The sequence below is a fragment of the Diospyros lotus genome, chromosome 8 (genome assembly GCF_014633365.1).
Source record: "Diospyros lotus cultivar Yz01 chromosome 8, ASM1463336v1, whole genome shotgun sequence".
Taxonomy (NCBI): domain Eukaryota; kingdom Viridiplantae; phylum Streptophyta; class Magnoliopsida; order Ericales; family Ebenaceae; genus Diospyros; species Diospyros lotus.
This window is the reverse complement of record NC_068345.1, coordinates 21,974,446-21,990,260: the sequence shown is the minus strand read 5'-3', so window position 1 is coordinate 21,990,260 and position 15,815 is coordinate 21,974,446.

Here is a 15,815-nt window from a genome sequence, read left to right as displayed (position 1 = left end):
AATCGTCTCACGGATGGATTCTTCAATCCCTTAATCACAACAATTCTATGTACTAATTAAATACTAACATCAAATCCTCAAATGACCCTCAAGTCCTTGCATTTAATTTCTCATAAATAAAAAGAATTAATGCTATTTAAAAGCTATTTTCTCAATTAAAATCTCTAGATTGCCATATTAACAATTAATTGGCAAAAATCCTCCAAACAATACTAATTAAGAAATTCAGAAATTTCTAAATAAAATCTAAACCCTCTAATGGGTCGTTACACCAACATCCACAAACAGGTGAAGCAACAAATGCTCAAAGTGTCACAAAAAATGCAGGAATCACTCACCTTGATTGCTTTCCCTTTGATAGCACTATTTACAACATGATTTCAAGTACTAAGGGCTGTTTCTATAGAAATCAAGCGTTAAAGTGAACCAAACCTCAAATATTCTTATATAGAGTTGTAGATACTTAAAATAGGTGAATAATGGTGAAAATTTCAGGTCAAACGGAGACTGGACGCGCCCTCATGCGCCTTCAGAAGGTGGCTGACACACCACTCTTCGGAAAATCCCAACTTCGCCTCCTTTTGGTATTTCGCCCATAACTTTCTCATTTTAACTCCGATTTGACCCCCATTTTTTCCTACATGCTCCTCTTTCATCCCTATACTAGATTATGGAAAGAAATCAAACTTACCTTGCAGTTTTGAGGATTTATGGAATGCTTTACAGTAGAGATTTGAACTTTCTCATAAGCCTCATTTTTTCTCTAATTTTCTCCCCCGATTTTGGCAGAACCTTCCCTCTATTTTTGTAGCATTTCACCTCTCCAAAATCTCTTCTTTCCCCTCTTGAATAATGTCTAAATGAAGGCTACAAAGGCCTTATATTTATAGAGTTTCCCAACGAATCAAAATCCGCCATGTGTCGCGAAGGGATAAGGCTCATCATTTCTCCCATGTGCATCACCAAAATGTGCCATGTGTCCCACTTGGAGGCTAAGCAACTTGGAGGCTAAGCAAAAGACTTAGGACTTGGACTTTACCCAAAACTACATTTGATTTGAGTTTGAAATCCAAGATATTTTTAAAGTTTCAAGAATCGATACTTTAGCCCGAACTTTTCACGAAATTACACTTAGACCCTTGCAACTTGGTCCCTTGGCCATTTTTAACTGCCCTTTTTGGTCCCTGGAAAATGGATAAATTACACTTAGCACCCCAAGATTTTAAATAAATTACACTTTTACCCGACTTCAATATTTACGATTTTGCCACTGGTTCAAAAACTGAATTTTTCCCTCAAGGCTTCCTTAATTCCTTGAAATAACCTATTTCCTCAAGTATTAGAACCTAATAACCTCATGTATCACATCATATTTGAGTTTAAAAATCTGGGGTATTACACCGACATTCCCGAATTTTTGCTCCCGGATGATCTACAGCCTTAGTCGATCCTAATGGTGTGCTTAGATACTTGAAACGTTGATTGGAGGTGCCTCAATTAGAGGTTTAAAGCCTCAGCCAAACCCACTACCTCGCTTTCCAGCAAGGCTCCGATTCTCACTCCGCACTACACGAAAGCTCTCCAAAACTTCCAGAAACACTGTACAACTCTCAAGGATTAAAAGCCCTTTATCCTTGTTGCTAGATTTGGCTTCTAATGTGCTCGATTTCAAGCTTCAACCTTGAAACATTTTGACCACTTTGATCTCCTTTTATACTCAAAATTGACCCTCCAAACGTCGAATCTCGCTTAATCCAAGGCCACTAAAGCACCCATTTGCCCTAGGTCGGTCCTAGACCTCAAAGAGAGCCCTAAAAATCTCATTATAATGACCCAAAATTTTGGCCACTTTTGGCTGAAGGTTTGGCCATTTCCGTGGCCACCATGACCGATTGTCTACCTAGTCCTAGCCTTAAGGTCCCTTAGCCTACTTCCTCGAGTGTCCAATGGCCGAATTCGGTGATGAGATGTGTGGCCGGAAGCTTGGTCGACCATGGTTGCCCAAGCTTTGCAAAAATCTCACTTTTGCCTTGCCTCAAGATTAAAAATTCCCTTTCATCCCTTTCCAAGAAGCCCCTTGTCTTTTCATCACTTCCATTTAGACCCTCACGTTCTAAACTTCTCATTTGACCCCTAAAGTTTCAGAAATAACGTCATTTCGACCTCCCTTGGGAAATTTTAAAAATTACACTTCGACTCGGAATTATGCCTTGATATTGAAACCCCTTGTTTTATCCTGAAACCACTTAAGGGTTCTTTATCAAGCCAAATTTGATTCTTTTAAGGGTTCCGTTGACTTTTCGGAAGCCATTATGATAATTTGATTTTTCAGCCTGATCCGAAACTGTTCCGAAAACTGTCTCTAATCTGATTTCTTTCAATGTCAAAAATCATATCTCAATATGTTCATTAGGGACATACCTATTTATTTAGGTATTTAAGCTCCCAGGCATTCCCTTGGCTGATTCGGTCATATTATTCGGCTATTTTGATACTGATTCCTTTGAAACTACGTATTTCTTACCATACACTTATTTCAAAAGTAACTCAAAAGTTTTGGGTATTTCATTCTCTCCCCTTAAGAAAATTTTATCCTCAAAATTTTTGCTTTACCCGACTAATTTATCCATATTTGGCGAACAACTTGCAACTATAATTACCCTAATAACTTAGCCATACATTTATTTCTAATGTACTTAGTAATCACCCAAATTCGCATCATTATATGAGAAATACCTATTAGACATGTTGTATCTTTCCTAGAATTTCTCATTGTAGCTTTTACCAATCGGTCACATGCACCAAGAATAGTTTATATCATTTTCAAAATAAATACTTTATTCATAATCACCTTTTCATTTCACAAAATTTCTGGTAACATTTCTTAGAAAACCACAAAAATTTGCTATTCTATTACCATTTCTTCGAACAATTGGGGATGTTTTTTCCTAATTGTATCATCAAGCTCCCACGTAGCTTCTTCCTCGATGTGATTTCTCCATTGAATCTTTACCAACATAATGACTTTATTCCTCAAAGCTTGGTTGCGACTATCCAAGATCCGTTCAGGCAACTCTAGATAAGTCAAATTATCTCTTAGCTTGATTACTTCTACTTAAATTTCTTGGGTTGGGTCTGATATATGCCTTCGAAGTTCAGACACATGGAAAACATCGTGGATGTTGGACAGGCTTAGAGGAAGTTCTAGACGATAAACTAATTGTCCAACTCACCTAATTACCATATAGGGTTCTATAAATCAAGGTCTCAATTTACCCTTTTTTCTTTCCTTGAGTTGCCAAGTGCTAAGGTGACACTTTTAGCTACATATGATCTCCCACCTCAAATTCCAAATCCCGTCTGCTTTTGTCCGCATAAGACTTCTGTTGACTTTGCGCAATTCGGATTCTCTCTCAAATCTGCCAAATCTTTTGCGTAGTTTACTGCACTAGCTCGGGCCCCAATATTTTTCTCTCTACTACTTCAGTCCAGCAAATAGGCGAGCGACATTTCCTCCCGTATAGAGCCTCGTAAGGTACCATTCCTATACTACTGTGATAGTTGTTATTATGAGCAAACTCCACCAATTACATGTGTTCTTCCCAGCTACCCTTGAAGTCTAGGGTACAAGACCTTAACATGTTCTTAAGTATCTGAATAGTTCTCTCTGACTGTTCATCGGTATGTGGGTGGTATGTTGTACTAAGATTTAGTGATTGCACTCTTGTAAGCTTTTCCAAAATCTTAAGGTAAACCTCTTGTAAGCTATTTAACACCCAGGAAATCAAGGGTGTTACAGTTGGTATTAGAGCGAACCTAACGAAAAGTTCGCATGTGGCTAGATGAGCAAAGCCATCGTAAACTTTGAGAATTAGGTCAGGATTTTTGAAATATTTAGTGGCATACTCTAGTTACTTATTTAATTTGAATCGTGCCATAACTTGGTGATTTAATAATTCGCCCTGTCTTCTTACTAGATGGTGAATACAAGAAGAAATAAGCGCGAGAGAGGCAACGGCAAAGAAAACAACACCAACCCCCACCCAGGAAGTTGTGTGGGAGGGAAAAGAAATGCAAGTACTGACCTCGGTAAAGGTCGAATGGATAGGATTGAGAGGGTCCTAAAAGGAATGGCTGGGCTAATCTTGGAGTTGCAACCCGAGCAAAGAAGAGTAGATGCTTTGGAGAGGTATCTGAGAGAAAATCCACCGGTGTTTCGAGGAAAACTGGCAGACAACCCCGCAATCAGTGAATACTGGTTGGATCAAACCGTGAAGATCCTACATAGGTTGAGAATATTGAATGAGGACAAGGTCAAGTGTGCGACCTATATGCTAGAAAAGGAAGTGGCCCAATAGTGGAAGACTATGTAGTAGTCGATACCAACCTGGCAGGATCTCAGGGGTCAACAACAGACGTAGAATTGGGGGAGTTACCCCAGACGTCATGGGATCGGTTTAAGGAGTTGTTTAATGGAAAATTATTTCCCACTTGTGTGAAATTGACTAAAGCTCGAGAGTTTATGAGCCTACTTCAAGGGCCAAATTTGTCTATGGCCCAATAAGAAACTGAATTTTTGAGGTTAATCAAATATATATGACGCAAATGGACGATGTGGAGAAAGGACGAAAATTCTTGCAAGGCTTGCGAATTGAATACCAACAACTGATGAGCCTGGTCCACGTGAAGTCTTACGCATACATAGTTTTCATGGCTATGATGGCCGAGGAGAATGTGATGCGAGTGGCAAAGCTAAAGGCCATAACAGCTCAAAGTGGAGGGCAGACGAAGAAATCAAACCCGAACTCAGGACCTCGGGATGGAAGAACTCTAAAAAATTGCAAGGCATGCTCTAGATGCAAAAAGAGGCACCCGTGCAAAAGGTGCGATGGCCAAAGCATTGTTTGTTACATTTATGGACAACCTAGATATATTTCTAGAAATTACCCGAAGGGCACGATCTAAGTGGACAAGGTCATAGCGGCAACACCAGAGGGCGTGATCTGCTACAATTTCAACCAGCATGGGCACATCTCGAGGAATTGGCCTGAAGGAGAAAGAGCAGTAGCTAAAGATCGAAAAGGGAAGGGGACCTGGCAGAGGCGAGTCTATAATTTGACCAAGGAGGACGTAGAGGCGAATCCTACAGTTATCCAAGGTACTCTCTTCATTTTGGATACTCATGTGCATGCATTGATAGATCCAGGGTCTATTCATTCTTTTATATCGCATGCATTGGTTGGGAGTTTGAGAGTAGAAATCGAGCTTATGAGGTGTCTGATGGGGATTTCAACACCTATGGGTAAGAATATGAAGTCCTAAGAATTGATAAGGGGATGCGAAGTTGGTCTGAGTAATGATTGATTTCAGGTTGATTTGATTTTGTTAGAACTATATGACTTTGACATAATTATAGGGATGGATTTCCTATCCAAGTATGATGCTAATATAGATTGCCGAGGGAAAATATTGATCATAAGAAAACTAGAGAGATGGTAGGTCATATTTCGGGGGCAGGGCGACCTTAAGGTTGGCAAAATGATTTCGGCAATGAATGCAGCAAGGTTGTTGAGTCGAGGAACTCATGGATACATAACTTATGTTTAGTTGGAAGAGAAAGAGGTACCGAAGCTCAATGAGTTGCGAGTGGTACAAGAATATGAGGACGTGTTTTTGGAAGAATTACCCAGACTACCTCCACCTCGGGAGATCGAGTTCTTATTTGAGTTAGTGCTAGGAACCCAACAGATAAAGGGTTCATTAGGCCAAGCACATCACCATGGGCACGCTAGTGCTATTTGTAAAGAAGAAGGATAGGAGTCTAAGGATGTGCATTGACTACTGTCAGCTAAATAAGGCCACAGTAAAGAATAAATATCCGTTTTTGAGGATACATGAACTGTTTGATCAGTTGTAGGGAGCAAAGGTATTCTTGAAGATTGATTTGAGATTCGGATATTATCAATTGAGAATTAAACCAGATGATGTTCCGAAGATGGTGTTTTGGTCAAGGTATGGCCATTTTGATTATTTTGTAATGTCGTTCGGATTAACTAACACTTCAGTAGTATTTATGGACCTCATGAATAGGGTGTTCGGACCTTACTTAGATTGGTTTGCGATTGTTTTAATTTATAGATGATATATTGGTGTATTCTTTGAATGAGAGTGAGTATGAGGAGCACTTGAGAATAGTGCTAGGAACTCTCAGGAAACATCAATTGTATGTCAAGTTCTCGAAGTGCACTTCTGGCTTTCCTAAGTTGGGTTTCTTGGGCATGTGATCTCGGCCAAAGGGATTTCTATGGATTCGACCAAGATTGAGGCTGTTCAGGGATGGAAGTAGCCGACATGCGTAACCAAAGTGTGAAACTTTTTTGGATTGATAGGATACTATCGAAGATTTGTGGAAGGGTTTTGAAAGATAGTTGGACATCTAATGAAGCTCATATGGAAGAGGTCAAGTTAGAATGGACTGCCAGGTGCGAGGAAAGCTTCTAGGAGCTCAATGGTAGACTAAGCTTGGCAGTTGTTCTGGTAATGCCTAGTGGGCCCGATGGGTATGTTGTATACACTGATGCCTCAAAGGTTGGCTTAAATTGTGTGTTAATGCAGCATGATTGGGTGATCGCGTATGAATCATGTCATTTTAAGAGACACAAAATAAACTAACCAACACATGACTTGGAGCTAACAACGGTAGTATATGCTTTGAAGCTATGGAGGCACTACCTATACGAAGAGATGTTTGATGTATTCACGAACCACAAAAGTTTAAGTTATGTGTTCTAGCAGAAAAATCTGAAAATGAGGTGGCAATAGATGGAGTTTTAGAAGGACTACGATTGCACCATTTGGTATAACCCGAGGCGTGCCGACGTGGTGGCTGACACTTTGAGTGGGACTGTGCCTACTGTTATGTCAAGGATGATGGCCCGTGAGTGACAATTATTGGAGGCTTTTAGCCTGATGACGCTGAGTGTAGTATCGAAGGGATTGTCTATCCTAGAAGCTCGCCTGGTGGTTCGGCTGGTTTTGGAGACCGAGATACGAGAGGCTGTAGGAGTGACTGGCGTATATGTCTATGGGTAGATGAGCAGGGCCATCTCAAGAGTTCGGAATTTGAGATACGGAATGGCATTCTTAGGTTTTGGGGTAGAGTGTATGTGCCGAACCTTCGGGAATTGAGGCAAAAGATTCTGGATGAAGCCTATAGTATATCGTGCACCTAGGAGCCATGAAGATGTATTGTAATCTTCGGGAAATCTATTGGTGGCCGGGAATGAAGGCCAGCGTGGCCAAAAGGGTGGCACAGTGTCATGTATTCCAAAAGGTAAAAATTGAGCACCAGAAACCCGCAGGGTTAATGAGACATTTGGAAATTCCCGAGTGGAAATGGGAACATATCACGATGGATTTCGTGACAAGATTTTCAAAGAGTCGGAGGGGCTATGATGCCATTTGGGTGGTGGAAGATAGGTTGATAAAGTCAACACATTTCTTGCCTACTATGATGGACCAACTGGTGCAAAAAATTATAGAGTAGTACGTGAAGGAAATAGTACGACTCCATGCTGCGTTAGTAAGTATAGTCTCGGATCAGGACCTGAGGTTTACCTCGAGGTTTTGGGAGAGTTTGCAAGAGTGCATGGGGAATCAACTAAAATTTAGTACGACTTATCACCCATAAACCGACAGGTAATCAAAGAGGACCATTCAAACACTTAAAGATACGTTGAGGTCCTGTGCCCTTGATTTTGGAGGAAATTGGGAGGAGCATCTATCATTGGTAGAATTTGTGTATAATAATAGTTACCACGATAGCAATAGGATGGTTCCTTATGAGGCTTTATGGAAGGAAGTGTCGGTCGCCCATCTGTTGGACCGAAGTAGGGGGACAACAGATGTTAGGACCCAAACTTGTGTAATAGACTACAGATAAGATTCGGATAATCCAAGATAGGATATGATTTGTGCAAAGCCGGCAAAAATCATATGCTGATCAAAGAAGAGGGGATCTAGAGTTTGAGGTAGGCAATCTAGTGTATCTCAAAGTGTCACCCGAGCATTTGGTAACGCATAGAAGCGGTAAAGGAAAGCTAAAGCCAAGGTATATAGGATAATATATGATTGTGGAAAGAGTCGAATGTTTAACCTGTCAATGGAGCCTCCTCTTAGCCTGTCTGGGATTCATAATTTGTTCCATGTCTCCTAATTTCTAAGGCATCTACCAGATCCAACCCATGAAGTTCGGGTAGAGACAATTGAGCTAAGGAATGATTTGACTTACTCGGAGACACCTGAACGAATTTTGGATCGTCGAACTCAATTGTTGAAGAATAAAGAGATCTCATTAGTGAAGGTTCAGTGGGGAAAGCACTTGGATGACGAGACAATGTGGGAACTCGAAACAATTAGGAAGAAATATCCTCATTTGGTCGAGGAAATGGGAATTACATTTTCTTCCAGAAATTATATTCCAGAGTGCAATAGTTATTTGAACTTCAATGATTTTGAGTATATGCCAAATTTCGAGGATGAAATTTTGTAAGGGGGGAGAATGTAATACCCCATATTTTCATAAGGTTGCCATGTAATTTAGATGAGTTTAAAATACCGAAAAATTAGTTTGACAGTAAAATAAATTATCGAATTGAAGGCAGGGAGTGCCTTGGAACTTAGATGTCTAAAGATAAGGGTATAACATTGACAAACGTCTCGAAACGGGATTTATGACGTTCAAAGAAATCAAATCTGGGAAGATTTTTGGTATAGCTAAGTTATAGCCTGAAAGACTGAATAAGGGTAAGGGGCTTCCTAGAAATCCACGAAACCCTATAGACGCTTTAATTTTGTGATTAAAACAACCCTTAAGTGGTTTTGGGATAAAACAAAAGTGTTTACGGTCGAAACATGCATTTGCGGCCTAAGTGTAATTTTCAATTCTAGTTAAAAAAGAGTTGAAAATTATATTTTTCTAAATTTTTTGGGCCAATTGAGAAGCATGGGATTTAGGGAGTCATGTGATAAAATATCAAAGTTTAAGGACTTGAGGAAGAGGGCTAAAATGCAAAAGAATAAGTTGGGGGATAAAAGTGCAATTTTTTAAAATGATGTATGCACAGCATTGCCAAACTGCGATCGCATGAGGGAGCCCAGTTCGACGATGGGACGACTTAATCTCGCTAGGGAATGGTCAAGCATGGGCCTAACAAGCGTGTGAGCAAAGCTATAGCCGGTGATTGGCCAAAGAATGACCGAATTTCGCCTATAAATAGGCAAAAGTTTTGGCCAAATTCGAAGCATCAAATCCTAGCATTCAATAGCGTTTTTGAGAGATTTGATAAAGGACTATTACTCTAGAGGTTTTGGGGATCATTTCTGGGAATTTTGGAGGATTTTCGTGATAGTTTAAAAGGGTTTCAAATGTGGCTGGAAAAGCGCGACGGTGGCCAGCCAAACTGTTTTTGCCCGATTTCAGGGCTTTCTGGTGGTAGTTTAGCCAATGAGCATGCCATCGTGATCGACTTGAGGTAGGCTACGCGGTGGTGCAAAATTTAGGTGTTCAGAGTAGTCGCCGATGACTAAGAAAATGAAGAAGATGATCGGCACGTGCATCACAAGCGCAGGTCTTCATGCACAAGTGCATGAAGGCGCTTTGGTTGTGGTATTTTCCCAATTTTTTTTAAAAAAATATTTTATGTTTTACAGTAGTTGAGAATTTGAAAAAATGCTTGTAGAGATATTTATTTTCAAATTATTGAGAGAAAATTAGGTAGAAAATAAGAGAAAAATTATGAGAAAATTAGAAAAAATAGATGTTGATATTTGTTTTAATAAATATAGTGGCTAGGGATTGTAGAGGCTTGAGGTTAAGTAATTGGGCGCTTGGCACGAGAATCGAGATCGGGCACAAAATTTGAGAAATCCCGAATTTAGTTCAAGGTGAGGCTCCTAAACTCCAAATCCTATATTTTTCTCTTACGAGAGACTTCTATTGCATGAAACGTGTTTTGTGTAACGTTCTTATATGCAAACTCCTGTTGTTCTCTTGAATGATTTCTCATACGATAAATAAAGGGTTATGGTTATGTACCATATAAGGTTCGATCCAGTTTCCGCATTTGTAATTATAACACATGTCTTAGCTATTTGATCATTGGGTTTGGTAGGTTGAGAATGTGATATTGGGATTTTTAGGAATTGTATGTTGTTCATCAGTGGATGTATTGTGAAAAAAAAAAATTCCAAAAATCCTAAGTTTTTTAACACCCGGGAAATCAAGGGTGTTAAGAGGTTGTCGACTATTTAGAACTATCGACCATTTCTATCATGCACAACTTCCCATGATCATATACTATATATTGAAGTAGAGAGAGTGGAGGCTCCATTATCGCGATTAGAAGCTTGAAGAATAAGGAAGGGTTTCCAAAGAGCTTGATTGGCCGATTCCGTGCTCTCTTATTCATGCTCTATCAAAGCAAGCTAGAGTTTTGTTCTTGCTCATTTTTCTTGCTTGCTTATCCCTTTTTGGTGTCTTTTCTTTTGGATAGCAAGTTACAACCTTGGAATCGAACCAGCCTTGAGTCACCTTCACCAAGAGGGTGTTAGGCATGCTTCAATAAAGGGTTCGATAGCAACTTGGGGGTGGAAGGACTAGGTTCTCTTCGTTTGTGAAGGCGAGTTGGTCAGCCGATTTTCTTTTACGTGGAGGTCCTTTGGAGTAGCTTTCGCGGATACCCGGGACCAACAGATCATCCTAGAGGTATTTCTGTGAAACCTCCAATGGATGGTTTTGATTTTTAGCACATGTGGATAACTTATATCGGGTCTTGTAAGGGTCATTTTGCTTGCGTTGTGCATTTGTTTTGAAAACCTCGTACCCTCTGCATTGATCCACCAAGTGTTAGTTTTTTGGGCCTCGCCCTTTCAAGGTATTGAGAAGGAAATGACAATAAAATAAAGAAATAGACTATCTCCCTTATTTTGGAGATAGTCTCTTAATGGAATGAAATGGGCAAAAAGGGTACATGATACCCTTTTGTTCTTCTCATACCCTTATTCCTCTTGCTCCTCATTTTAGGGTGTAAAGAGGGAGACAGGAAATATTTAAACATTTTGATTATTTTACTATACTAGTGTATGACCTGTTCGATGCACAAGATTCATTTAATTAATTATGTTATAGTAAAAACTTGAATAGTTTTAACTAATCTCTTAAGCATTTCTTATTTTTGGCTAGGTTTTCAACTCTCAATAATTTTTATCTAGTTTGTTATTTTTAGACGATATTTCAGTTCGAAACCATAACAAAAACAATTTGGTAAGGCAAGGCAACCATGTTACAATAAAAATTGATATAATGCAACAAAAGCCAAAAAAGAAGTCTCCAAAGAAAAAACTTTTGTATAACCTAAATCATGCTGAGTATTAAGCATAAACACTACATCCATCCTATAAATCCAATACATTTTTCATCCATACATACCCTTGGGAAGAATATAGCATCCATAGTTGGTTTGTTCAATTTTGTCAATTCTAGTGTGCAATGTAATAGTTTGTCTCCACAATTATAAATCCTCAACCTCATGAGATAAGAGATACAATAATTGAGTATAATATATTTCTGATTCTTTATATGCAAATTAGGCAATTGCACTATGATGAGACTTAGACAAAATTATACCATATGGTGATAATAACACACCAGTTGAAGGTAAATGTAACCAAAAAATTTTAAATATGGAAGAAAAAAATGTTTGACACAATAAATAATTTGTCCATTCCAATAAGGTCATTTAAATAATTTGTTTTGTTATTATTCATGTTAATAGAAAATATGAAGAGGTGTGGGTAAAATAATGCAATTAGAGAGAGGAAGAAAATTACATACCCATAACAAAATGATAAAAATGTAATGTCAACAATTATATGACTTGCAACCTAAATACAAAAGGAATATATTTGTTAGTAAGTTGATTTTAGTTAATGGAGTTATGTGAAATTTACAACTCAAACAGCTCCTCTATTCTGGTCAAACAGCTTCTCTATTTTGAGAAGACCTTAGCTCCTTGTAACTGGTCAAATAGCTCCTCTATTCTGGGGAGTGGGTACTTATACTTGACAGTTATCTTGTTCAGCTGCCGATAGTCTATACACATCCTCAGACTCCCTTAACAAAGAGCACTGGTGCACCCCATGGCGACATGCTTGGTCTGATGAATCCCTTATCCAACAGCTCTTGAAGTTGGGTTTTTAATTCTCTTAATTCTGTAGGGGCCATTTTATACGGGGGTATAGAAACTAGACCTGCCCCTGGCACAATTTCTATTGAAAACTCAATTTCTCTTTGGGGTGGCAATCCTGGCAATTCTTCGGGAAACACATCTCCGAACTCTCTAACAATTCGCACTTCTTCGATTTTTAACAGTTCCTCGCTTTTCCCTTGGACACAAGCCAAGTATCCCTGTGCCCCTTGACGTAATAGTTTCTCAGCCTTTAGAGCCGAGATCCATTTCCGTTCACTTGCCCTCTTTTGCCCTCAAAACTTGACGTTCGAGTCTCCACGCTTGAGACAAACTGTCTTAGCTTTACAGTCCAATGTTGCATTGTTTTTGGTTAGGAAGTCCATTCCTAGAATCATGTCAAAATATTGAAATTCTAGAAGGATTAGATCTACTCGGAACTCAACCTCTCCTATCTGAATCTTTATATTTTTGTATCCTGAGGAGGTTTCTAGAGACTTCCCCATTGGGGTTGCCACAATCATATGACAGTTCAAGTTTTTCGGTTTTTCTCTTAGTACTTCAACACATGTATGCGAAATGAATGAATGACTTGCTCCTGAATCTATCAAAACATGCATAGGAATACTAGATGTAGACATGGTACATTCGATTACAGCTGGGTTTTCTACCGTATCTTGCCGAGTTAGATGAAACACTCTTCCCTGCTGCACCCTGGCATTTCCTGATGATCCCTGAGGTTGACTTATCTGCCGCGGCTTGGGGCAATCCCTTGCAAAATGTCCTATTTGCTGGCAGTTAAAACAAGTGATTCCTTTCTTAGGGCAGTTCTGGTTGACATGACCCTCTTCTCCACAGTTGTAACAACCTTTCGTTCCCAGTCGGCACGGCCTCCCGAGGTGTTATTTCTGGCATCTGGTGCATGGATTACTAGGCTTGAACTTAGGCTTCTTGAGATCCAACTTCTTGCTTGCTCTATGATTACTTGCTTGTTGGCCTTCTCCCTGAATGGCTTCAATCCGGCTAAAATTAGCCTGAGTTGTGATGGCTTGCAGCACTACTTCTGCATAAGACTGAGTACTTATACTGCTTAAGGCCCGCTGAAGCCTCAGATTTAGCCCCCCTAAGAACTTCTAGGCTTTGATCCTTTCATCTCCTTCATAAATGGGCATGTACCTGATCAACCGATTGAAAGCATCTTCGTACTGGGCTACGGTCATGTCTCCGGTTTGCCTTAACTCCATAAATTCTCTCTCCTTTTTCATTCTTAGGTTTAGAGGAAAGTACTTCTCATCGAAGAGTTCTTTGAACCGCTCCCAGGTGACGTATGGTGCCCTAGCTCGAGGGGTCATTACTCGTTTAACTCCTTTCCACCATCTGTCCGCCTCGCCTTGAAGCATGAAGGTGGCACAATTGACTTTCTCCTCTTCTCCGCAATGCAAGTGGTCTAGCAGTTTCTCCGTTTGTTCAATCCAGAATTCCCCTTTGCTGGGGTCCGCGCTAAGTTTCCCTTGAAAGACATGAGGGTTCTGTCGACGGTAGAGGTCGAGCATGTTGGTTGCATGGTTGTCTCGGGAGTGGGTTCCTTGCATAAATCCCACCATGCTTCCCATTATTAGCTCCATTTGGTCAAGTCAACTGCTTCTCGTCTCCTGGCTCGAGTCGCCTTCCGGGTTGCCACTTGTGTTTCCCTCTGCATTGCTAGCTTGTTGATTTGGTGCCCTAGGTCCTACCGTTATCTCCCTTTGAGTGTTCACCATCTGAAAGAGAACAATATTCTCAATTAGCTCAAGGGGTCTTATCATTTGATAAAGTTAATACTTCATTACTTTTTACAGATATTATACATCCAACTGCAAAAATGTCATAGGTGACACACTACATAAGTCACGTAGATCATAGGCAACACACTACATAAGTCACGTAGATAGTTAGAGCATTTCTAGTTAGGTCTACTTTGGTTCGAATGACCTCCATATCCAAACATTCTCTTCATCTTCGGACTCGTACGGTGGTCCCTCAAGATCGTCCCTAACCTCCTCGTTTTCTTCCTCGTCCTCGGAGTCTGTGTCCTCAAACTCAAAAGGGTCATTCTCGATCTAGAATATGGGTACATCGTCTTCATCTTCTGCCTCAATCGGATCTCCCATCTCTTCTTCCTCTCCTACCTCGATCGAGTCTCCTATTTCTTCTTCCTCTTCCGCCTCGATCAGGTCTCCCATTTCTTCGTCAGGCTCTTCCACTAGCACTGACTCATATAATTCTACCAGCAGCTCACGAATCCGTGCGCAATAAAGATGGAATTTGAGGAATTGCTCGCCCTGTTGACCCAATCTGCGAAGTCCTGTAGATCGCCTTCCAAAACACCGACTAGCATGTTTATCTGGAACTGGACTAGGTCATGTTAGAGTCGGTAACTCGGGGGTACGTCGTTGATGATTTCCTCCATTTAAACTAGATGCTCCATGATACCTTCGTTTGGTTCTAGGTGTCGGGTCTCCAAACGATATGCCCAATGGTCAACTAATACTTGCTTTGAGAAGTTTCCTGTCATCCTGTCATTACAACTCCCATTAGTACCCCTAATTGTCCTCGAGTTGGTACTTCTAACCTTCTTAGATTCCTGGTATAAGTGCTAATGTTCAGTCTAAGTTTTCCTTTCTAGGTACTCTACTTACTTGGGCTCTGATACCAACTGTAACACCCCACCTACTCAGGGCATGTTATGTCTTAGGAAATTTAGGACTTATTTTTTTTTTATTACATTATTCCAGAAATTCCCTTAGTCCTATCTAGTGCTTGACAAAATATTTATACACTAGAGATAAACACAAACTTATAAAGCGGAAGATGAAATCGAACCTACTCATGGCATTACATGCATAAATAACTAAACATGGCACTTATTAAAAAGTTGATACATAAGCTTCTAAAGATAAATTAACACGTACATAACTCTTGAAATATTCATATTACAACATAACATGGCACATCTGCTCGTTTCTTGACGACTCGCGTCACTACACATCCTCGACCTCCGTACCATCACTGTAAGTCCCGACTGGAACGTTGAATGTTCCAGGGGCAAAACCCAAGTTAGATGATGAACCATTTAAGTAAGGGTACATAATGCTATATCATGTGTGTATACAATGTCTCACTCATTGTAGGTGTCAATTGCACTCCTCATGCTACCTACCATTCTTACGGCCACCTCTTTCGAAGTCGAGGTGTCTGGGGGCACCCTTGGTAAAGTAGCGGTACCAGTTCGTACTACCTACGGCCTTAATACGTGTGATCAATGATATCATCGTGTACATATGCCTTTCATAACATGTCATGTGTGCAGTCTATGTGATGGGTGCATACCAGAACATGTCAATATGATGTAAGCAATCCCGAGAATCGGGGTTTAAACATAAACATTTATAATCGTACTAATTCATAACAGTACACTTACAAACTATGCATTTTCCATAAAACTAAATCTAGTGGGAAAGTATCACTTACTACTAAGTTGCCTCGAGAAGCGTGTCGACCTCGATAACTGTGTCGAGCAGCTATTTCTCA